Source organism: Stenella coeruleoalba (assembly GCF_951394435.1).
Source record: "Stenella coeruleoalba genome assembly, chromosome: 17".
Lineage (NCBI taxonomy): Eukaryota > Metazoa > Chordata > Mammalia > Artiodactyla > Delphinidae > Stenella > Stenella coeruleoalba.
The window spans coordinates 58,088,988-58,114,861 of record NC_137163.1 but is presented as its reverse complement, the minus strand read 5'-3'; the positions used below and the strand labels follow the sequence as shown (position 1 = coordinate 58,114,861).

General features: G+C 37.4%; 1 pseudogene across 1 annotated transcript in view; it reads right to left on the bottom strand.

The window, feature by feature from the left end:
* Nucleotides 1-1,935: 1,935 nt before the first annotated feature.
* LOC307176035 (CDK5 and ABL1 enzyme substrate 2-like) overlaps nt 1,936-25,874 on the bottom strand; it is a 73,788-nt pseudogene continuing 49,849 nt past the window's right edge. Inside the window, exons 2-3 of the transcript in view lie at nt 11,663-12,662; nt 1,936-2,003 (exon numbers count right to left, since the gene is read on the bottom strand). The product of the transcript in view is annotated as a CDK5 and ABL1 enzyme substrate 2-like (transcript). The remainder of the gene's footprint in view (nt 2,004-11,662; nt 12,663-25,874) is intronic.

Sequence of the window (25,874 nt, the reverse complement as noted above, 5' to 3'; positions counted from 1 at the left end):
GCTATTTACATAAAGGATTCACTAACAAAGAGCAATAGCTCTTAATGAAAGCAATAGTCACTTCTGCTGGAGCAGGAGAACAAAAGCAGCAGGAAAGTCTAGTAGCATATCTTCTGATGGTCCTGACAGGGCAGTAACCCTCAAGAACTCCCAGGAGCACCTGAAATTGTCCCTGAGTCCCTCAGCTCAGCATTGCTACTATATATATATATATATATATATATATATATATATATATATACACATATATATACACACATATATATATTCTTCTTCAGATTCTCTTCCCTTGTAAGGTTATTACAAAATATTGAGTATAGTTCCCTACTCTGCTATACAATAAGTCTTTATTGGTTATCTATTTTATATATAGTCATGTGTATATGTTAATCCCAAGCTCCTAATTTATCCCTCCCCTCACTCTTTTTTGATACAGGACTATCTCTCAAACATACAAACAGGCCAGCCTAAAATTGCAGTATACTGCCATCATTTCACTTTGGAATGGTTTAAATAGAAGAACTGGGAAAAGTCCAAAATTTGTCTTCTAAAATACCCACCAAGTCAATTCCTAGATATTTTCTTGGGCCTCACAGATTCACCATACTTATATTCAAATTAACTAATCTCTTTTTAGATGAAAAATCACAAAAGAAAATTTAGTGCAGAGGTATCCTCAAAGTTTTCTTTTTCACTGAAATTAGGATGACATTTTTTTAAAAACAGCTTTTTTTTATTTTTTTAAATCATTTCATGTTTTACTTTTTTAATGAAACTGTTGGATTATATTGAAGTCTGTGTGTGTGTTGGGGGGTGTGGATGTATGTGGAGAGGGTGGTATTTAAGTACACTGTTGTTTTATGGCTACCCATTTGTGATATAATTTGCTGATAGACTATAAAAAAGACCAAAAGAAATTCAACCTCACCTTGAAAACAGTGCATGCTTCTTTTTTTCTAGAGAGTTTATGTTAGTATTATTTTGCTGTATCTGTTTGTCATTTAAAACATGAGATTCATGTAAAGTTTTATTGCTAGTGGCCTACTGTCAGCTCTCACAAAACTGAATGTACTGTGCTATTGCAAGCCTTGTATAGGTGAGAACTTTACAAAAGTAATTAACAAAGCACATTGAGTATAATAATCAACGCTAACAACAGTCATGTAAATAAAATTATTTGCATAAACAAAATATCCTAATTAGTATGAATTCTTTCTTGATGAAGCATGAGAACTATAGATGGTAACCTTTTCAATATCTTTAATTCTCTGAAGCACTTCTAGTTCTGGTAATAGTTTCAGAAATGTCATAGCAACTACTTTGGGAGATTAACATCTCTAATGCCTTCTTTGTACTGGTAATATTAAGTTTTCAATAACCATCTTTTGGATGGTTGCCACTTAACTCTATACTGCATGGAAATTTTTGTCAGTGTCTTTTAGATTGCTAATTCATTCAAAAAATATGAATGCATACTATATGTATCTACACATCAGAGATATAGCAGTGTTTTTTTTGTTGTTTTTCTTACTGTGCATAGTTTATTTTTATATATGCATTAGCAATATTTTAAAAACTGCTTTTAAAAGTGAACTGCCTACGTTTGGAGAAGAAACTATGAAATTTAGCTTTTTCATCTTCATGGTCTTTACAGAACCAAAACACCCTGATAGGGAATGAAGGAATTAGTTATTCAACTACTGACACAAAACTTCTAGAATTTTTTCCAAATATCCCAAATTCTGTTATCCTAAAAGAGGAAGAATCTTTTAAATGATTTATTTTCACTTTAAGAAAAAAGTGATTTATTTTCCCTTTAAAAGCAGCTTTAGGATATTATGGATATCATCATGGAGCAGGATATGGCCTTAGTGAAATGCTCCATGTTTTAGCGCTTCTTCCTCCAGGATGTAACCTACAGTGTGGTTGGTTTTTCTAATTGCTCTGTCTGTCATAGTGATAACTCTCTCCTTCACTGCTTCCAAATGTGACCACCAGCGTGGCTGAAATAACAATGGGTTTGAAACAGTCTATTGTATGCAGGAGCCCATGTTGAAAATTTCATAATTCGTCTAAATTTTAGGTTAAATAAAAATGATTTCAGGGCTTCCCTGGTGGCGCAGTGGTTGAGAATCCGCCTGCCAACGCAGGGGACACGGGTTTGAGCCCTCATCTAGGAAGCTCCCACATGTCGCCGAGCAACGAAGCCCGTGCACTACAACTACTGAGCCTGCGCCCTAGAGCCCGTGAGCCACAACTACTGAGCCCGTGAGCCACAACTACTGAAGCCTGAGCGCCTAGAGCCCGTGCTCCACAACAAGAGAAGCCACCGCAATGAGAGAAGCCCACACACAGCAAAGAAGAGTAGCCCCTGCTCACCACAACTAGGGAAAGCCCGCGCGCAGCAACAAAGACCCAACGCAGCCAAAAATAAATAAATAAATAAAATTGACTCTTAAAAAAAAAAAAAGAAATGACTTAAACCTTGAAATGGTTTTCTTCATAACTGTTTGAGGCTCAAATTCTAATAGACTATAAAATAACTAAGGGAAAAAATGCTAAAGGAAGCACACATTTTCTAAGAGGGAGAAAGGTGGAGAGATTGGATTGTACACACCAACAGGATCAAGGAAGGATGCTAAGTGATGGTAATGAATCTGCGTGCCTTATTCCTGCTTCCAAAGAAATTAAGTGTAAAAGGAAAGGGTTTCAATTAGAAATTCACGTGATATCACCTAAGGAGACTTAAGACAAGTATCCTTATCATACCAAAAAAATGGAAAAAAGAATATAAAAGTCTATTAAATGAAAATGATTTGACAGACAGAGAGCAAGAAATGGTGCTTTTGCAATTCCAGAATGTTTGAATTATTCATCTTCTCCTTGAAAATGTGTCAGTTGTAATAAAGTTTGCCAGAGCTTTCCACACGAAAATAATTTATGGGGCATTACACTGAGAACAAAAAGCAAAACAATATCCTTTATACAAAAGTATTTTTTCTTTAAATTGCTTTAAAAAACCAAAAATTATGCTTTTTAAATTAATAATTCTAACTTCTTTAACAACTTAGGCGCCAATATAGCTAAGAATTATCACTCTAGCAGCAGTTTTTTAATAAAACATGGAAGTGAACATGCTGTCTAATAACAAACTGATAAGAATCTAAGTGGAAAAGCATCAACTAGACTGCAAATGAATAGCATAAATCTAAACATGTCCCCCTGAAAAATTCAGAAACTGGCAAAACATCTGTTGGGCTGGCTGGCAGTCATCCTAAGTGATGATGCATGCCTTTTACTTCTGTAAGTTTAACAGTTTCTTCCAGCTCCTTCAAGAATTGGAAGTGCCAAGGACTCAGAAGTTTATTATCAAAAAAATTTTAACCTGGGACCTTGGGTATCCAGGCTGCTCAGACCAAAGCAAGGCAGAAATGTGGGCGTGGTATAGAGCCCTGCTCAGTGAGTTAGGGCTCCCGTTTTGGTGTTTTGGTTGTCACAAAGCCGCCCTGAGTCCTGCAAAGATGACCCAGCATGCCAGGCTTCTCTCCAGTCTCTCAACTTCTCTCCTCCAAAGGGACCTGGAGGAAGCAGAGACCTGGATGGACCAGTCCTGACTCTGTAAGGTCCAGTTCCCTCTATGAATACATGTATTCCTCTATGAAACAAAACATGTATTCAAACTACATGAGCTGAAGAAGTAAGAAGAGAACATTTGTCTCTTTTGCTTAGATTGCCCTAATTGACAAGACAAAACACACCTAAATAGCTCTAGTTCATGAGGAAGGCAAAGGAAAGGAATGGCAATTTTCTATGGTACCAAATCAAGTTTTTTAGTGGATAAATAGATAAAGTATCCTATCTCTGCTAGGCGCTAATATATTGGGCAGGGGGACACTCCATTAATGCACAATGTAAAAACAGAATTAAACCTATTAGGTGAAGGATTTATTCTACATTATCATTTAATTACCAACATGTCTCTATATTCAATTATAGTACTATGGTTTCATTAGGCACTTTCACTGAGATTTTCTAATTAAAACCCTCCCAGGTAACTGATGCTCAGTAGATTTGATTAGCATTTTTATCTTTCTTTTTCTCATTGAAAGTAAAATAATCTATCTTTGCACTTACGTCAAAAACAGCAGCTTCTTCCCTAGGTCTCCTTTGCACAGACACTAGTCACAATTTCCTGCCAGATGCCTCAGGGGAGAATTTCACCTTGCACAATTCTACTGGAAGATGCTATGGCTTCCTATTGAACAGAATATTGAGTCTCCCTGCACTGATACAGTTTAGGAATTAAAAGACTTTGGAGTCATTAAGCTGGTTTCAAACTTCGGCTCCTCTACTAACTAGTTGCACCTCTGGCAAATTACTTGACCTCTGTGACTATTTCGCATTCGCAAAACGGGGACTGTTATGAGGCATAAATGACAAAATGAGTGAAGTGTTTAACACAGCATCTGGCACGTAGTAAGTGGTAATTGTTACTGTCACTATTGTCATCTTTGCTGTTGCTGTTACAGGGTGTGGATAAGGAAGATATTTAATTAAGGTATGTGTTCCCAGGCAACTTAGTTACTGGAGGCTGTGTCATAAGCATCGTGCTCCAGAGACTGGTCGGCATCCATCATTTAATATTAAGGTTTGAGAACGTTTCTAATTCTGTTTATTCTCTGATTGTACTGCCCATTCTGTTCTCTGCCCTTCCAAGTTCAGTTTTGTGTCGCGACGGACTGTCCCACACAGACTATCATCTGTGCTCTCCTGTTCTCTGGCTTCTGGTTGGACTTAGCCAACGGGAGGCATCACCAGGAAATCTGAGCATGAGAGAAGACAGGTCAGGAATATCTCCCTCACTGCCACTTGCTTTGGGGCCATAATTCTGGCAGTGGTCAGATGTCTCTGCAGCTACCCTGGAAGTCCCTTCACACCTCCAGCTTTCACTGGACTCTGTTAACAAGTCTATTTTCTCCCCTCATCCCTTCAGGCCTAGGAGTGGCATTAGCTTCTTTTGCTGGTAGCTAGAGCCTGAACATCCTTCATTGGTTTGCTTAACCATACTTTGTAAATAGTCCCTTCTCTAACTACTCATCAGAATTTCATCTAAGTGCATCTCTCTTTCTCACTGGGACCATGAGTAATGTACCCCTTCAGATCAATATGTTTCCCTGTAGCCAACTGGGTTAATGTTCGTTTTACAATTTTTATTGAGTCCTTACTATGCACTAAACACTGGACTAAGTGCAAAGTGCAAGGGAAAAAAATTATATATATATGTATTTAAATATGTATACATGCCCTTCTCTTCAAAGATGTCAGTCTTTCAGTGTGACCTCAAATAAGAGGAGAAATTTAAGAGGCACAAATGTAAGGAAGTGGCATTTCAAGCATAGAAGAGGATGTTTAAAAGTCATGATGACCTGAAGATACACAGTATATTTAGTGAACAGCAAAGTCATTCGGGGTAAGGAGAACATTACGCTAAGATTAGAATGGTGATGAGATGGGAGGATGCCATCATGAGGTATCATTAAGTGGCTGGAGATTGGCCAGGTTTGGAAGGACATTACTGGAACTTGTGTAAAAGGGTTCATGCTGTGGAATGATTTTATACTAACTCAATTTTGACAGGTATTTATGGCAGCAAGAATATTAGGGTGACCAGTTCAATGGATTGCAAGAATACAGAAGAAATACAAAAACAGGTGTTATTGGAGTTGAAAGCAGGGGACATACTCAACAAATATTTCACAGAGAATTATCAAGACTTCAAGACTTTTGAATATAGGAGTTGGAGGAGTATTAGCTATGGGTTCAATCTGAGGTGTCTGTTTAGACTACATCATAAATGGTGACTCTGTTAACTGAAACAGGAAATAGAGGGAAGGGAGCAGATCGGGTAGGGGTAGATGAATTCCTTTTGGAAAAAAAACATCTGACCTGTTGGTGTTACAATAATTGGCTTAAAAAAGAGACCTGATCATCATTTTGAGAAAAGAGGAAATAATCTCACGATTAAAAAAAAATAAAAGTCATGCTAGAACAGCACCAGATGATTAAATTAGTGAGGCCCCTTAAATGTAAGAAATTTCAAAAGTAAATGCTTCAGAAGTTTCAAGTTGGACATTCGTATCTACTTTGGTGTCCTCCCTATATCACCAAGCACAGTTAGTGTCTGCCTATACTGCATTTCCACAGCATCACCTCTCTATAGTCTTGTTCATTACCTGTCTCTGTCTCCCTAACTTACTTTGACATATATCCATAATGACCTATGCAGTGCTTGGCATGTGATAAGTGTACTTAATAATCAGTTTTTAGTATCATAAAGTGGTGAAATGCCAAAATTATGAGACCACTTCTCTGCTTCAATATTCGATTCCAAAATAACAGGAGATGTGTTACTTTTTTTCTCATCAACTGTTTTAGTCATTGTTTTTTTAACCTGCAAGGATGCTTCCTCTCACTCATCACAAAAATAATTCAGATATCAGACAGATACTGTACTCAAGTATAATCAAGCTTTTATTTTTTACATCTTTGTTGTAGTATAATTGCTTTACAATGGTGTGTTAGTTTCTGCTTTACAACAAAGTGAATCAGTTATACATATACATATATTCCCATATCTCTTTCCTCTTGTGTCTCCCTCCCTCCCACCCTCCCTATCCCACCCCTCTAGGTGGTCACAAAGGACCGAGCTGAACTCCCTGTGCTACGCGGCTGCTTCCCACTAGCTATTTTACGCTTGGTAGTGTATATATGTCCATGCCACTCTCTCACTTCGTCCCAGCTTACCCTTCCCCTTCCTCGCGTCCTCAAGCCCATTCATTTTCTACATCTGCATCTTTATTCCTGTCCTGCCCCTAGGTTCTTCAGAAACTCTTTTTTTTTTTTTTTTTTAGATTCCAGATATATGTGTTAGTGTATGGTATTTGTTTTTCTCTTTCTGACTTACTTCACTCTGTATGACAGACTCTAGGTCCATCCACCTTACTACAAATAATGCAATTTCGTTTCTTTTTATGACTGAGTAATATTCCATTGTATATATGTGCCACATCTTCTTTATCCATTCATCTCTCAATGGACACTTAGGTTGCTTCCATGTCCTGGTTATTGTAAATAGTGCTGCAATGAACATTGTGTTACATGACTCTTTTTGAATTATGGTTTTCTCAGGGTATATGCTCAGTAGGGGATTGCTGGGTTGTATGGTAGTTCTATTTTTAGTTTTCTGAGGAACCTTCATACTGTTCTTTTTAGTGGCTGTATCAATTTACATTCCCACCAACAGTGCAAGAGGGCTCCCTTTACTCTTCACCCTCTCCTCCATTTATTGTTTGTAGATTTTCTGGTGATGCCCTTTCTGACTGGTGTGAGGTGATACCTTATTGTAGTTTTGATTTGCATTTCTCTAGTGATTAGTGATGTTGAGCATCCGTTCATGTGTTTGTTGGCAATCTGTATATCTTCCTTGGAGAAATGTCAATTTAGGTCTTCCGCCCATTTTTGGATTGGGTTGTTTGTTTTTTTGATATGGAGCTGCAAGGGCTGCTTGTGTATTTTGGAGATTAATCCTTTGTCAGTTGCTTCATCTGCAAATATTTTCTCCCATTCTGAAGGTTGTCTTTTGGTCTTGTTTATGGTTTCCTTTGCTATGCAAAAGCATTTAAGTTTCCTTAGGTCCCATTTGTTTATTTTTGTTTTTATTTCCACTTCTCTAGGAGGTGGGTCAAAAAGGATCTTGCTGTGATTTATGTCATAGAATGTTCTGCCTATGTTTTCCTCTAAGAGTTTTATAGTGTCTGGTCTTACATTTAGGTCTTTAATCCATTTTGAGTTTATTTTTGTGTATGGTGTTAGGGAGTGTTCTAATTTCATGCTTTTACATTTCCCAGCACCACTTATTGAAGAGGCTGCCTTTTCTCGATTGTATACTCTTGCCTCCTTTATCAAAGTTAAGGTTACCATATGTGCCTGGGTTTATTTCTGGGCTTTCTATCCATTGATCTATATTTTTGTTTTTGTGCCAGTACCATACTGTCTTGATTACTGTAGCTTTGTAGTGTCTGAAGTCCGGAAGCCTGATTCTTCCAGCTCCGTTTTTCTTTCTCAAGATTGCTTTGGCTATTCAGGGTCTTTTGTGTTTCCATACAAATTGTGAAATTTTTTGTTCTAGTTCTGTGAAAAATGCCAGTGGTAGCTTGATAGGGATTGCATTGAATCTGTAGATTGCTTTGGGTAGTAGAGTCATTTTCACAATGTTGATTTTTCCAAACCAAGAACATGGTATATCTCTCCATCTGTTTGTATCATCTTTAATTACTTTCAACAGTGTCTTATAGTTTTCTTCATACACGTCTTTTGTCTCCTTAGGTAGGTTTATTCCTAGGTATTTTATTCTTTTTTTTTTTTGCAATGGTAAATGGGAGTGGTTCTTTAATTTCTATTCCAGATTTCTTATCTTTAGTGTATAGGAATGCAAGAGATTTCTATGCATCAATTTTGCATCCTGCTACTTTACCAAATTCATTGACTAGCTCTAGTAGTTTTCTGAGAGCATCTTTAGGATTCTCTATGTATAGTATCATGTCATCTGCAAACAGTGACAGATTTACTTCTTCTTTTCTGAGTTGGATTCCTTTTATTTCTTTTTCTTCTCTGGTTGATGTGGCTAAAACTTCCAAAACTATGTTGAATAACAATGGTGAGAATGGACAACCTTGTCTTCTACCTGATCTTAGAGGAAATGGTTTCAGTCTTTCACCATTGAGAACAATGTTGGCTGTGGGTTTGTCATATATGGCCTTTATTATGTTGAGGTAAGTTCCCTCTATGCCTACTTTCTGGAGAGTTTTTATCGTAAATAGGTGTTGAATTTTATTGAAAGCTTTTTCTGCATCTATTGAGATGATCATATGGTTTTTATACTTCAATGTGTTAATATGGTTTATCACATTGATTGATTTGCATATATTAAAGAATCCTTGCATTCCTGGGATAAACCCCACTGATCATGGTGTATGAACCTTTTAATGTGCTGTTGGATTCTGTTTGTTAGTATCTTGTTGAGGATTTTTGCATCTATGTTCATCAGTGATATTGGCCTGTAGTTTTCTTTCTTTGTGACATCTTTGAATGGTTTTGGTATCAGGGTGATGGTGGCCTCGTAGAATGAGTTTTGGAGTGTTCCTCCCTCTGCTATATTTTGGAAGAGTTTGAGAAGGATAGGTGTTAACTCTTCTCTAAATATTTGATAGAATTCACCTGTGACCCATCTGGTCCTGGGCTTTTGTTTGTTGGAAGATTTTTAATCACAGTTTCAATTTCAGTGCTTGTGATTGGTCTGTATATATTTTCTATTTTTACCTTGTTCAATCTCAGAAGGTTGTGCTTTTCTAAGAATTTGTCCATTTCTTCCAGGTTGTCCATTTTATTGGCATAGAGTTTCTTCTAGTAATCTCTCATGATTCTTTCTATTTCTGCAGTATCAGCTTTTACTTCTCCTTTTCAATTTCTAATTCTCTTGATTTGCGTCTTCTCCCTTTTTTTCTTAATGAGTCTGGCTAGTGGTTTATCAATTTTGTTTATCTTCTCAAAGAACCAGCTATTAGTCTTATTGATCTTTGCTTTTGTTTCCTTCATTTCTTTTTCATTTATTTCTGATCTGATCTTTATGATTTCTTTCCTTCTGCTAACTTTGGGGTTTTTTTGTTCTTCTTTCTCTAATTGCTTTAGATGTAAGGTTAGGTTGTTTATTTGAGAGGTTTCTTGTTTCTTGAGGTAGGATCGTATTGCTATAAACTTCCCTCTTAGAACTGCTTTTGCTGCATCCAATAGGTTTTGGGTCATCGTGTTTTCATTGTCATTTGTTTCTAGGTATTTTTTGATTTTCTCTTCGCTTTCTTCAGTGATCACTTCGTTATTAAGTAGTGTATTGTTTAGCCTCCATGTGTTTGTATTTTTTACAGATTTTTTCCTCCAATTGATATCTAGTCTCATAGCACTGTTGTCAGAAAAGATACTTGATACAATTTCAATTTTTTTAAATTTCTTCAGGCTTGATTTGTGACCCAAGATATGATCTATCCTGGAGAATGTTCCATGAGCACTTGAGAAGAAAGTGTATTCTGTTGTTTTGGGATGGAATGTCCTATAAATAACAATTAAGTCCATCTTGTTTAATGTAGCATTTAAAGCTTGTGTTTCCTTGTTTGTTTTCATTTTGAATGATCTATCTATTGGTGTAAATGGGGTTTAAAGTCCTCTACTATGATTGTGTTACTGTGAATTTCCCCTTTTATAAGTGTTAACATTTGTGTTATATATTGAGGTGCTCCTATGTTGAGTGCATAAATATTTACAATTATTATATCTTCTTCTTAGATTGATTCCTTGATCATTATGTAGTGTCCTTCTCTGTCTCTTATAATACTCTTTATTTTAAAGTCTCTTTTGTCTGATATGAGAATTGCTACTTCAGCTTTCTTCTGATATCCATTTGCATGGAATATATTTTTCTATCCCATCACTTTCAGTCTGTATATGTACATAGGTCTGAAGTGGGTCTCTTATAGAGAGCATATATACAGGTCTTGTTTTTGTATCCATTTAGCCAGTCTATGTCTTTTGGTTGGAGCATTTAATCCATTTACATTTAAGGTAGTTATCGATAGCATTTAATCCATTTACATTTAAGGTAGTTATCGATATTGAACATATCAATATCGATATGTTCCTTTTACCATTTTCTTAATTGTTTTGGGTTTGTTTTTGTAAGTCTTTTCCTTCTCTTGTGTTTTTCCTACTTAGAGAAGTTCCTTTAGCGCTTGTTGTAAAGCTGGTTTGGTGGTGCTGAATTGTCTTAGTTTTTGCTTGTCTGTAAAGTTTTAATTTCTCCGTCAAATCTGAATGAGATCCTTGCTGGGTAGAGTAATCTTGGTTGTAGGTTTTTCCCCTTCATCACTTTAAATATGTCCTGCCACTCCCTTCTGGCTTGCAGAGTTTCTGCTGAAAGATCAGCTGTTAACCTTATGGGGATTCCCTTGTATGTTATTTGTTGTTTTTCCCTTGCAGCTTTTAATATTTTTTCTTTGTTTTTAATTTTTGATAGTTTGATTAATATGTGTCTTGGCATGTTTCTCCTTGGATTTATCTTGTATGGGACTCTCTGTGCTTCATGGAGTTGATTAACTATTTCCTTTCTCATATTAGGGAAGTTTTCAACTATAATCTCTTCAAATGTTTTCTCCATCCCTTTCTTTTTCTCTTCTTCTTCTGAGACCCCTATAATTCGAATGTTGGTGCATTTAATGTTGTCCCAGAGGTCTCTGAGACTGCCCTCAACTATTTTCATTCTTTTTTCTTTATTCTGCTCTGTGGTAATTATTTCCACTATTTATCTTCCAGGTCACTTACCCGTTCTTCTGCCTCAGTTATTCTGCTATTTATTCCTTCTAGAGAATTTTTAATTTCATTTATTGTGTTGTTCATCATTGTTTGTTTGCTCTTTAGTTCTTCTAGGTCCTTTTTAAACATTTCTTATATTGTCTCCATTCTATATCCAAGATTATTTTGGATCATCTTTTCTATCATTCTTTTTCAGGTAGACTGCCTGTTTCCTCTTCATTTGTTTGGTCTGGTGGGCTTTTACCTTGCTCCTTCATCTGCTGTTTCTTCAGCAGCTTGCAGTTCTGCTTGTTGTGTTTGCCCTGCAGGACCAGCTTCTCAAAGTACACATAGGCCATCGGCACTGTCACAGGCTCCAAAACACACTCCTGGGACAAGTTCTGCCTCTCTCATTTTCAACTCCTAATCTTGCTCAGCATCAGCTTGATGTGTGGGAACTTCTCCCAGAAGGTCTCCTTCATGTCCTTCTTGAGGTGGGAGAGCTTCACATACTCTATCACTGTGGTCATGTAGGATGCGAAGATGAGGACGTACTTGTGCTTGCTGCAGGGTCACTGACGGTCAGCCAGAAGGTTGGGATTGTACTACAGGGAATCCCATGCATTGGCCCCTAGTTCTGAGCCAGCTAGCGCCACCCTGGGCAGGACAGGTTTGCATCTGGACCCCAGCAGAGCACAGGGCACTCTGAGTCGTGGCTGAGGCAGTGGGCCAGCTTGAGCGTGACCAGGGTGTTGGTGGGGTACAGGATCTTGGTAAGACACAACCTTTCCATCCGCCCCCAGCTCAACGTCTTCCAACTGGAAGACCATCTCAGAAGATATGGAAATGTCACCGGATGGATGCCTCTGCTTCTGGCTGTCTACCCTCAGGTCACTGACGCACAGGCCTTCTCCACAGGGCAAGACAGAGAAGGCCGCACACACGGACTGCTTGGCTCAGATGAGCATGATCCTGCTGTTCCTGGAGTCGTACTGCCTCATATTATTGATGAAGTGAGTCTTCTTCGGGCCTTTGTGTCTTGGGGATCCAGATGTATGTTTGGTTCTTTGAAGGGAGGCACATCCCACTGTGTCTTCCAGAAACTCGAGGGCAGCCCATCCAGGGAGATGTTGTTGAGGAAGAAGAGCACGGCCTGGCGGCGCCGTGAGTCCCCTCACCTCCGCAGTGGCTGCGATGCGGCCCAGACAGCAGGGCCAGGGGACTGGCCCAGGGATCCACCCGCCATGGCCGCGGCCATCCTCTGACTGAGCCCAACGGCCACCCGCCACCCACAATCAAGCTTTTAAAAACAGGATCACTTATGACAAAAATGCTCAACCTGAAAACCCAACATTTTGCTCAAATAGTTCCTTAGTAAAATTCTTTGCAGCTACAACTGTCAGACGTTAGGATCTCCACACATTATAATTATTGTTTTCTCCCCTCAGATTACCATGTTAAGAAATATCTTTGAATTTTTGAGACTGACAACATGAACATTAAACCTCATTGTATTCTAGTGAATAGTGGTGAAGAATGTGTACACACACACACACACACACACACACACACACACACATACACACACTCTCCAATATATTCCAACATAGCAACCACATCACCATGCTTTGGATCTTACACGGATATCCAGGGCTTTACTGACAGGTGTCAGAAGGGTGTTACCACTAATAAATCTTAATTCTTCTAGTGTTTTCAAACAAAATCAGACCTAATCAAGGGATCTACACGATGGAAATTTTGATTGCTAAATCAGGATAATGCATCACTTCTCTAAGGGGATCTATAGAAGACAAAAAAAGCTAGGTGGACTCAGTAGGCTTGGTTCTTCTTAGTCTTTTAATTAAAACAAATACCAAAAACAAAATTATTCTTGACCCATTTTTGCCATCAAATTCCTTCACAGGTTTACTTTCTTATTTTCCTATTTAAAAGAGTCTAAACATTCTGTTTTTGTGACATCTTACTGAAGGAATTGAATTTGGTGTTCAAAGACCTACATTCACTTGAAAAAGAAGAGCAACAGTGAGGCAAGGGGATTGCTGGCCCAATTAGATATATAAGCATATCCTAAGGTCTCTATAATCAACACAGTGTGATGTTGGCATATGAGTAGCCAGGCAGGTCAATAAGAAAGAATAGAGAATCCAGAAATATATGTAATTGCTGGTAGTATTCAACAAAGGTGAAGTCACAAATCAAGTGGGAAGTATGGGCACTTTAATAAACGGTGCTGGGATAACTGGATAAGTACACGAAAATAATAGAAATTGAATTCATTTCTGACACCAGAAATCAGTGAAAATTCTAAAGGAATTAGAAATTTAAATATAAAAATGAAATTACACAAGTACAAACATTTCTGAATATACTTATAACTGAGAGGCAAGGAAAATTCTCTTCCCGCTCAAAATATTGAAGCAGTAGGGAAAATCATTAGTAAATTTGACTACATAAAGATTAAACATGCATGGCAGGGACTTCCCTGGTGGTCCAGCGGTTAGGACTCTGCACTTCCACTGTAGGGGCAAGGGTTTGACCCCTGGTAGAGGAACTAAGATCTCACATGCTGCATGGTGGCACAGCCAAAGAAAAAAAAGCATGGCAAATACAACTTCATAAGCAAAATTAAAATAACAACAATGCTATTTATAAAACAGGCCAGACAGGACATGGAAGCAACCTAAGTATCCATCGACAGATGAATGGATAAAGAAGATGTGGCACATATATACAATGGGATATTACTCAGCCATAAAAAAAAATGAAATTGAAATTGAGTTATCTATAGTGAGGTGGATGGACCTAGAGTCTGTCATACAGAGTGAAGTCAGAAAGAGAAAAACAAATACCGTACGCTAACACGTATATATGGAATCTAAAAAAAAATGGTTCTGAAGAACCTAGGGGCAGGACAGGAATAAAGATGCAGATGTAAAGAATGGACTTGAGGACACAGAGAGGGGGAAGGGTAAGCTGGGACAAAGTGAGAGAGTGGCATGGACATATATACATTACCAAATGTAAAATAGATAGCTAGTGGGAAGCAGCCGCGTAGCACAGGGAGATCAGCTCAGTGCTTTGTGACCACCTAGAGGGGTGGGATAGGGAGGGAGACGCAAGAAGGGGGAGATATGGGGATATATGTATATGTATAGCTGATTCACTTTGTTATAAAGCAGAAACTAACACACCATTGTAAAGCAATTATACTCCAATAAAGATGTTAAAAAAAAAAGGGAAAAATAGGCTAGAGATGTGAGTAGAAAAGGCAATACAGGCAATGCAGTTTCTCATACGTTTAGGACTCTATATGTCTCATAATTTAAAAAATAGTTCATAATAAGAGAAATACAAATTAATATTACACAGATATATCTTATTTATCACACTGACAAAAAATCAAGAGTGTGATCACACATTTAGTTGGTAAGACTAAGAGGAAACAGGCACATATGTGTTTCTAAAAAGAATGCAAAATGTTATGAACCCAATGGAGGGCAATTTGGCATTATTTAATGATTTTACGTATGTTTTTATGTTTTGCCCTTCTCTAGGAATCTATCTAAAAGATAAACATGAAAATATGTATACACATGGATATTTACTGCATGATTTAAAAAGGTAAAAAGCAGAAACAACCTAAATGTCCATTAATACATGATGAATTGAATTAACTTTGAGATACTTACTATGGAGCACCATACAGCTGGTTAAAAAAAAAAAACAACAACAAAAAAAGAGGGCTTTCTAATATGTGATCTCCAGGATATATTGTTAAATGAAAACAACAAGTAGTATAAGCAACATGTATACTATATATCATATTACCATTTATCTGAAAAAGGGAGTCTGTATATGTGTGTGTGTATATATGCACATACAATGGGAGATTAAGCTATATTTAAATAAAATTATTACTTATATGTGATGAGAGGTAACATGTAAAGGAGACAGATATAAAAGTCAGGGGCAGGCAATTTACAAGATGAATCTTAGTATTTTGTCATTCCAGAAAACAAGGAAGTTATCAAAAATTATTGGAATAGTGTCAAAAGGACTCATGAAACATCTTAAAGTGGCTCCCACTGCACAAAGATGAGTCATCCTCAGCACCAATAAGAGTAAAAACATCAGTGGGTTGAAATCAATAAAATACGTAAAAAATCCAGGAATTCCAATGATCATGTTTTAAAAAAAGATCACCTTTGGAGGATGCTAGGAAACCAACTCCTTGTTCTAAAAACTGATAAATAAAGGGAAAGAATCATACAGATTACTTGTTTTTATAGTAAAAACTATACCTCAGGGTATTCAAAAGTTGATGAGAAAAAATTCTGTCTATGGAGGTATTCCAACTAACATATAAAGATTACATAACTGGAATATTACCATTTTGCAAACCCCAAAGTAAACTCTGGACCTGGGAAATGATCCTCAGCGGCACCTAACGCCACAGCAGTAGATAACTGGACATTATGCCTCTCAATGGAAGTTTAGAACACCATTTATGAAGTAGTCTTGCCAAAAATGTAACCTAAATATGGATCCAGCCTCTTGATCTAACCACCAGTACAGGAAATACACGGGGAATAGAGGAAGAGGTTTTCTTTAAAAAATGAGAGTACAATCAGCGATATCCAGAAAGCAGGAAAGGTCACAAGACAAATTACTCAATTTTTTTCAACAGATCAATCTCAAAATTTTTTTAGTGTAAGTTAAGGTAGCCTATGAAATTAAAATATCCATGAGACGTACTAACAGAATGCAATGGTGCACCCTGTTGGAATCCCAATTAGAACAAACCAGCAACATAACGTCTATAAACAAAGAAAAATGAAATAAAACATGCATGAGAAAATACTGACTAGATATTTGATGATGTAAGACATAACTAAGTTTTCTTATGTATGAAAATGGCACCATGACTGGGTTCATTAACAAGAGTTTTTTTTCTTTCAGAGACACATACTCAAATATTTATGCGTGAAATATTATGTACGGGATTTGCTTCAAAACAATTCGGTAGGCAGAGACGTAGGAAGTTTGATTAAATGCAAGTGTGGCTGTGAGCTAACGAGTGTTGGGGCTGAATAATGGGTACATGCAGATGCACTGTACTTTTCTGTCTACAATGAGTGCTTAAAATTACCCACAATACACAACTGGTGGGAATGTAAAATGATGCAGCTGCTATGGAAAATAGTATGAAGTTTCCTCAAAAAAATTTAAAAATAGAACTACCATATGATCCAGCAATCCCATTTCTGGGATTTAACCAAAATAATTAAAATCAAGATCTCAAAGATATATATGCGCTCCCATGTTCATTGCAGCATTATTCATAATAGCCAAAATGTGGAAATAACCTAAAGGTCTATCTATGGATAAACGGATAAAGAAAATGTGGCATATACATACAATGGAATATTATTCAACCTTAAAGGAGAAGGAAATCCTGCTATATGCAGCAATATGGATGAAACTGGATGACATCATGCTAATTGAAACAAGCTAGTCACAGAAGGACATGCTTGATCCCCCTCATATGAGGTCTCTAAAATTGTCAAATTCCTGGAATCAAAGTGGAATGGTGGTGACCAGGGACTGCAGAGAGGGGGCAGTGGGGAATTGATCATCAACAGGCATAAAATTTCAGTTAAGCAAGATACAAAAGTTCTAGATACCTGCTGTACAACATTGTGCCCATAGTTAGCAATACTGTATTATGCACTTAAAAATTTGTTAACAGGGTAAATCTCATGTTAAGTGTTTATAACACAATCTTTTAAAAAAGAAAAGCAAAACTATATATATATATATATATATATATATATATATATATATCCATAATAAAGAGGTTAAAAAAGACCCACATACAAATTCTGGATCCATTTGTTTGCTTAATACCAAGCAAGTCACTTAACACATTTTAAGCCCCCATTTTCTCATACGTGAAAGGGATATAATAATAACAATTTTATAGGTTGGTTTGCCATCTCTATTTTTGGACGCTGATAATGGTTAGTTGAAAAGAGAAAGAGGTTTTGGAATTATTCTTACCAACAGTGTATATGTATAATTATGTATAATTTTAAACACACATGGCAGAGAGAAAAGTACAATGCACCTGTTTGTACTCGTTATTTAGCCTCAACTCCCTTTTAAATATCTGGCTTAATTTTATGATACTAGGCAAGTACTTAACTTTTCTAGGTTCATTTTCTTTCATGTAAAATGGGGATCATACCATTGTTATGTGGACTACGTAAAGTTGGAACTTTATAAACAACACTTTCTCTCCTCCGTGAAGCCATTTTGATTCCTAGTTGGAAATAGTCACTCTTCTGTTAGATTTACTTTGATTACTATTATACTAATAATCTCCCTTGAATTATTATTTAAATATTTTTTTATGAAAAGACTCTGGGTCCTTTGAAAACAGATTATTCATATCCTCTACCTCATGGAAGGCGTATGGCACATAGTTGGAGATCAATAAATTTTGATGAATTAAATCCCTTGAATAGATTAGATGCTACCTCCAAAACTGATTAATCTTCTGCAACTACTGACACTGAATGCTCTGGCCATATATTACTTAAATCTTTTAAAATGCACGTAAGATCCCTGGGAAAATGTCAGATTGTTTCCTGGACAAACAGTAAATGAGTTTGTCATATGTCAAGAAATCACCCAGTTCATTGTGTTGATAAACCTGGCCTGCAAATCTGACTCTGCTTTTTCCCTATCACATTTATGCTTTGTCCAGGTTTGTTCCTACAAACATGTCACAGATTCTTCAATAGAAAATTGTTTCTAGCATAAGGTTTCAGCTTTATTCCAAAAAGTGTGTCCCTATGAAGAACCACCTAACACATATCCATGATGCTCCAAAGATAAGCAGTGATAATGGAAGGGTAGATTTCCATATATTGCCATTCCCCTTAAATCAGGTCAAAAACTAGCAGGAAAAATGAATGGAGTCTCCAAAAGATAATGGTTCCAGAAAACTATTTGAAGCGACAAACAAACCAACCTTAAATGTAGTTCAAAATATTTCCACTTGAGATAAAACTCAGTTTCAGCATTCTGAACATGGTGACAGCATATGTTTTACTTCTGAGTATTGTAAGGCCCTTTTCTCATAAAACCAGGAGAAAGCCAAAAGCAGTTCAATTAAAGTGTCTAAATGTGGTCATCTTTTATCTATAGCTCAGTGGGACAGCTCAGCTAGAGCCTATAGAGTTCAGCTATGCACTCTTCCCAGAATATTCCCTAATGCTTCTCTGAAGCTATTCATTGTATAGGTCACTGTAGTAAAACTCACACCTCAGCACTCTCCCTGGACGCCAACAAGCAAACACTAGAGTGCAGTGCAGAGTAAAGAAAGGGTTTGCCTCTGAGTAAAAGGAAGATCATGATCTGTAATTTCCAAGTCCATCAAACAGAGTCCTATAAGAAAACATATGAGTTATTCATGAAGTTATAGGATCTATATCCAAAAATAAAGACAGACAAAAAGTTAAGTCAAGCTCCTTCCAAAGTAAGACATTTGAAAGGAGATCATTGCAACATCATAAGTTCACCGTAAAGTGATGCATTCATATTTTACAAGACAAGAACTGTACTAAAATCTTTAAAGTCTCTACACAATTGTGTTTGTCAAAACATATTTGGTGCCATAACTCACAAGTTTATTGACATTCTTAGTTTACATCAAATATTTTACTTATTGTGATACTGGAATTTTATTTCACTTCTTAGAAAATTTTATGCTTAAAAAGGGAGCAATCATAATATATTCCATAGAGTTTTCTCCAATTTACATCATCATATTCTAAAGTAAACTGAAATAAGCCAAGGCTTTATGTAACTAAATCTTTCTATTATTTTCATGGCTTAGAATGAGAAGGGGAATGAAGAATAAATCTGTAAGAGAACAAAACGTAAATTCATTGTGCTCACAATGTTGCATTAATCAGGAAAACTCTCTGTAAAATTGATTAAGAGGGAATCTGAACAAATGGCTGCATGCATTCAAAAGAGGCTGCACTCACTAAAATAAGCTAGAGTTTCATTTCTCCTTTAAAAAATATCTATTAAAAGTCTAGATCAGGTTCTTCATCTGTGAAACAGATATCATAATTAATTCCTACCATATCTATCATAGAAAAATTGTGTGAGGTTTAAAAATGAGCTAATGTATGGTAGGGGGGAGCTTTGTAAAAAGCAAAGGAGCTTAAAAATGTGAATGATAATCAAGATGATTATTACCTGCTTATAGATAAAAATAGATAGCATTACACCCAGCATGCAACAAAGCACTTAGCACATACTGTTTACTATATGTTTTAACTAAAATATTAATAGGTATTAGACAGTCACATTGTCAAAAGTACTGATTTAAGCAAAATTAAACACAAAATAAACCCAGAGCATCTTGTAATGCCAGAATGTAAGGAAGTACTGTACTCAAACAAACAAAACACAATGATGAGGGAATGTCAAAGGAACAAAGGACCCAAATGAAAGAACTCCCAGGGGCCAAAAATGGAAAAATCTAAGCATCAAGATCAATAAAATAGAATTGGCTTACAACCCATAGTACAGAATAAATAGCTATAAGTCCACAGTGAAATTATTTAATTAATTTGAGAATCAGTGGGGGAGGGACTTCCCTGGTGGCGCAGTGGTTAAGAATCTGCCTGCCAATGCAGGGAACACGGGTTTGAGCCCCGGTCTGGGAAGATCTCGCATGCCACAGAACAACTAAACCCATGTGCAACAACTACTGAGCCTGCGCTCTAGAGCCCACGATCTACAACTACTGAGCCCACGTGCCACAACTACTGAAGCCCGTGCACCTGGAGCCTGTGCTCCACAACAAGAGAAGCCACTGCAATGGAGAGTAGCCCCCGCTCACCGCAACTAGAGAAAGCCTGCGCACAGCAACAAAGACCCAACGCAGCCAAAAAAAAAAAAAAAAAAAAAAGAATCAGTGGGGGAGAATAAACAAATTTCCTCTGTAGAAGGATTCCAAATAATTTACGTAGATATTTCATCCTCAAGGAGGATGCTGTGCACGACAACTTCATTTCGAGGAGTACAAGCAGGAAAGCAATAGGAGGAACTTTACAGTGGAGAAATCTGACAACAATAACTCAGCCAGGTGATCAAGGTCAACAGCAACAGCAATAAGTCATGTTGATAGTGTAGATCCTTGATATGATGTGATGAGAATGGCATTTTACCTCTGTGGTTTTCCTCTGCAAAATCCATAGCCCCAGTCTAATTATGAGAAAATTACCGGACAAATCCCAATTAAGGGATATAATGCAAAATATCTAAACAGTACTCGACAAAATTGTCAAAGTCATTGGAAACAAAGAAAATATGAGAAACTATCACAATCAAGAGAAGCCTGAGGAGACATAACAATGAAATGTAATGTGTTATACTGATCCTGAAACAGAAAAAGGACATTAGGTTAATATTAAGGAAATTTGAATAAATGATGGACGTTAGTTAATAATAATGTATCGAGATGGGTTCGTTAACTGTAGCAAGTGTACCACACTAATGCAAGTCATTAATAACAAGGAGAACAAGATGTGGGGATGGAGGGGCAGGGAGTATTGGGGAATTCTCTGTTCTATCTGCTCATGTTTTCTGTAAATCTAAAACTTAAATTGAAAAAGAAAGAGGCTTACCAAATACGCCTTTTCTTTTTTCTTTATAGGTAGTGCAAGGTACAGCAACTTGTCCTCCACCTTCGAGGATATGTCGCAACACACTCCTGCCCATTGGGTTTCTAAAAACTTCACTAAGATGGCAGTCTTCTGAAATTCTGTGGGGCTTATCTCCCACCCTCTAGTTCACATAGGTCTTACTCAGGCATGAAAAATACCCACTACTCTGTGCATATTATATTCAGCCAGCATAATGTCCTCAATGTAGTGGATTATTATAACATTTTGTCAAATATCAGTGCAATCATGGCCTCTGGAGACCCTACTGTGGCAGAGAAAGCAGGAGGGTTGACACAGGCAGGCAACTTGGTGATGGTATATTGTTGTCTCTGCCAGGTAAAAGCAAACAGCTTCTAGTGGTCCTTAAGATACAGAGAAAAAAGTCTTGACCAGGTCATAACTGTATATCAAGTGCCAGGAGATATGCTAATTTTCTTCAGTAAAAATACTACATACTGCAGATCTCCACCTGGTAAGATTTACAAGGATCCACAGCCATTCTCCAAAATCCATTCAACCTCTGCATAGGACAAGCAGGCAAGTTAAGGAATGAAATGATATGATACATATCACCACCTCTCATTTTTTAAATCTTTGACAGTGTCACTAATATCTGAAAATCCCCCTAGAGATGTGACATTGCTACTGGTTTACTACCTTGGTAAGGAGCAGAAAAATTCAGAAGTTTCCATTTGCCCCTCCCACCATAATGGCTCTTACCCCATGGCCCCAAGGCAAGTGTGGGGATTCTTCCAGGTGCCAAGTATTTCTAATCCAATTATACATCGAGATACTAGAGAAACAACACAGTGTGCCTATGAACTAACTGGGTACTCTGTGAGTCACATCTGCGTTGTGAGGTACATCCATGTATATCACCTGACCACAGCCACCATGGTATTTTGGGTCATCGGAATTAGCAACAATCCAGAAGCAGTATTTAATAATTCCCAAAGGTCTGGGTATTTTTCGCTAGTGCACTTTCACTCTGCTAAATTTATGCAGGCTTGAAGATAGATTCACAGTATATACTTATGACAATACTGCAGGTTTCTTCCTCAGGTGAACTTGACCTTCCCTTCAAGGATACCTGACCTTCCCTTTTCCTTCAATAAACCCAAGATACTCTGGGACTATGAACATGCTTAGTTTCAAGCAGCGTTCTTACAGACTTCCCATCTATTTTATTCCTAGGGACACTGTGATCAATTAGCTACAGTCAGTGGTCCCTATGGACCAAAGTGTTCAGATTACTATTATGTCCCTACTGGCCTTTCTAGGAAATGTGCCTACTTTGTCCTTGTCAGTTGGCCACTCGGTCTCTGATACTCTGGCATCCCATCATCTCTGTTAAAATCAGGGAACTCATATAAAGAGTGGTGTTAGCCACAGCCATACCTGGCTACAAAGGAGAGCAACCCCAGACCTTTTCAAGGATGCAGGTGGTCCCCTCAGTGTATGCATCAATATCTTCTCCAGTGAAAGGATTGAATTCTGAGCCTTTTAATTCTTTTTCCACATCATGCCACACGAGCACTGGATCTCAGCCTCATTAAAATAAGCCACTACTGACTTCAAGGTTTGGTTAACCAACCAAATAACTTGTTAGAGTCACCACCAACTCCATGAGCTAGCACATTAAATCCAGAATGTTCAGTAACTGCACCCATATCAATGCATTTGCCCAGCTTTTCTAGTGTTATTTCCATGCTCCTTGGTCTAACTCCCTTAGAATCCATTTCCATATGCATTATGGATAATATATATCAGCAAATTTTGCAATTCTATTTCCTCTTGAGTCATTCTCCATACCTGATTCCTGAAGCATACTGAGATTTGGCCCTAAGAAGATCGACCGAACTTCAGAGGTATGTGTCTTCATTTCAAAAGGTATGAAACCCAGACCTATGGATGCCGGGAGCCGTATAGGAAGTGCCTTTGAGTCTCAGCACGGACGAGCCTTTGAGTCTCAGCACGGACGAGACCCATAGTGCCAAGCAAAGCTGGTACTGTCAGGTACAAATATGGAGAAGCAAAGCTCTCCTCTGTGTGGCTCCCCTTGTCTTCCCCTGCCTTTGCCTAAGGTGATTTTTATAGGATTGCTATTGGTGTTGGGAAAAATGTATAGTTTTTATGCAGGGGTTTAAGAAAAACCCCAAGTTAGGGTAAAAATCAAGAGGAGAATTGTAACTACTTCGGCTCCTTTAATGATTATATTTGTTGGGGAAATACAATGGTGGGAATATTTCTGCAGTAGCTTTTTGATTTTAAAAGAAAAATTGTAAGAGTCATGGCCTCCCAGTGAAGTTATAAACATGTTGGAAAATACCTGGGTATGGTGGCGAGTTTTTATGCAACAGTGAGTTTAATCAATGAGTTTATGGTACAATGCCCGCTCCCATAGTTTTTTAGAAGCATAAAAATAATGTGTATTGTTTTGATTATTATGGTAGGGTTGGGAAATTTGTAGATGAAATGTTATTTGAATATTGTTAATCACTAATAGAATTATATGTTTAAGTTTATGGCTTGATCAAGCAGAATGTGCAAGTACAAGAACACTTTAATCTCCTGAGAAGAACAAACAGAGTTCCTGACCTAGATGTGACCAACATGTGACTAACCACAGGAGAAGAAAGAGACTCTGGGCGATGGGAAAATTACCTAACCTGTTTTAATCAATCTGCTGATGTAAATTACCTTTGTTTTGTGGCCTATGTGGGGGAGTTTTTGGCGTGGAAATGAAAATGTTAAATTTGAAAATGAGATCACTTTATAGTATAAAAGCTTTTGGAATCTTGAAAATAAATTTGTCAGATCCTTGCACCCAAGAAGAGGTGTCTTGAGTTCTGTCCACGCCGACTCCGTCTTCCCCTTTGGGTGAATCCTGTTCAGCTGGGGCTGGTCCTCGGCATATGGACTTTCTGGATTCTGTTACTTTTCTCAGAAAAAAAATAGAATAAAATAAAATTAAAATAATAATAATGGTTTGTTGGTTGGTTTATTTGTTTTAGCAGATAGCTTAATTGGACTAAAACCCCCAAATTTGTCTTTCCTTTAAAGGATGGAAGCTGAAATATTTGTTTAGGTTTTTTAGGCTTAGCTGGGCTACTTGGCAGCCACATGCATAGTTCAGTGGTGAGCCAGAGATCAGAAAAGTGTTCATATGCAGAATGTAGGTCTTTAGCTCTCCAGCTCTCCTCCTTTTGGGGTTGAAATCCCCACTCTATCTGCTGTGGTCAATACAAATTCTATCCTCTGGTTTTTCAAGCCAGTAAGACCACATATTTCTATCAGTGTCAGTCATCCTGCATGGTGATAACAGGAGTCTGCACTCAGGCAAAGGGCCAATCAGTGTCATTCCCTTATTGAAATGGTTGCTTTTTTTTACTTTTAACTATTTAACTTTTATAACTGTTACCTGTAGGAAGGTTGGGGCAATAGGAATTGCTTTGCCATTCCTGGATATAAAACTTTTTCCAAACTGAGATTTTAAAAGGCTCCGCAAAAAATAGTATATGTCAAATCTATTTTTCATAGCACTATGTGGCAGATTGTGTTTTCCTAAGTGACCACAACAACATCGCCCCCATCCCTTTTGGTTCTTTCCAAATTGGCTTTAGCACTTCTCCATCAAGAGTTGTCATTTATATTTCTTATCCTCTTGAGTCTAGGTGAGGCTTGTGCCCTCTCTGACCAATAAAGTGCAGCGGATGTGATGTCATATGACTTCAAGGCTAGGTCAACAAGAGGATATGCATCCACAAGGCTTCTCTTCTTGGATGGTAGCTCTTGGGGACTGAGCCAGCCAGAAAACAGCACCTACCACCAAACAAGTGGGTGAAGGAGCATTTGGATACCAGATTCCAGCCTTCAAGTCTTCCAGCTGAGACCTCAGACATCATGCAGCAAAGACAAGCTGGTCTCATTGTGCCTTCTCCAAATTACTGACACATAGAATCTATGGTTGGCTTTTGCTACTGAGCTTTGGGGTAATTTGTTAAACAACAATAAATGGCCACAACAAGTTAGAGGTTAGGATTATCCAGCTATGACATCTGTAACAATAATGGTTTCCAGTTTATTTGGGTTGATATAGATGCTTAATTAGATGCTCCCTTTCTCTCTCACAATTCCCTCCTAAAGTGACAAGTTAAAAAAGGAAGTCAAATTTCCCATATAGAAGAGAATAGTTAAATGTGTTCCCTCATTAGGACCTCGTGTCCCTTGGAAATTTGAAGAGACTAGTAGTTATTTAAACCTGAATTCTTTGTCTCCAAGAATCAATAATTTAATTTTTATTTGGAGTATTTATGAGTTAATTATATTACTTCCTGGAGTCACATATATGTAAGGTCAACTCTTCACTATACAAGTCAGCATTTCTTGAATTTTAAACAGGAGACTAATGCTCTTAGTACAGATTCAATAAAGGGAGAGTTAAGCAAATTCTGTCCACCTTTTTCAAATAATAAATAAAGCATGTATTAGGTAAACAGCTGCTAATAATAATAAAGGATAAGTGCACAGCTCCATACCCAGGAGTGGGAGGAGGGAGAGGAAGCTAAGTTATAGCTATAAACTTCCTTCTGAAGAAGACAATTTGAGAAGGGATTCAACATCAAGGGGAATTACATAGTACCTGTTATATAAAGGTAGACATGTATTTAAAGATAAAACTTCCATGCTATATTTCTTTTGAGTTGT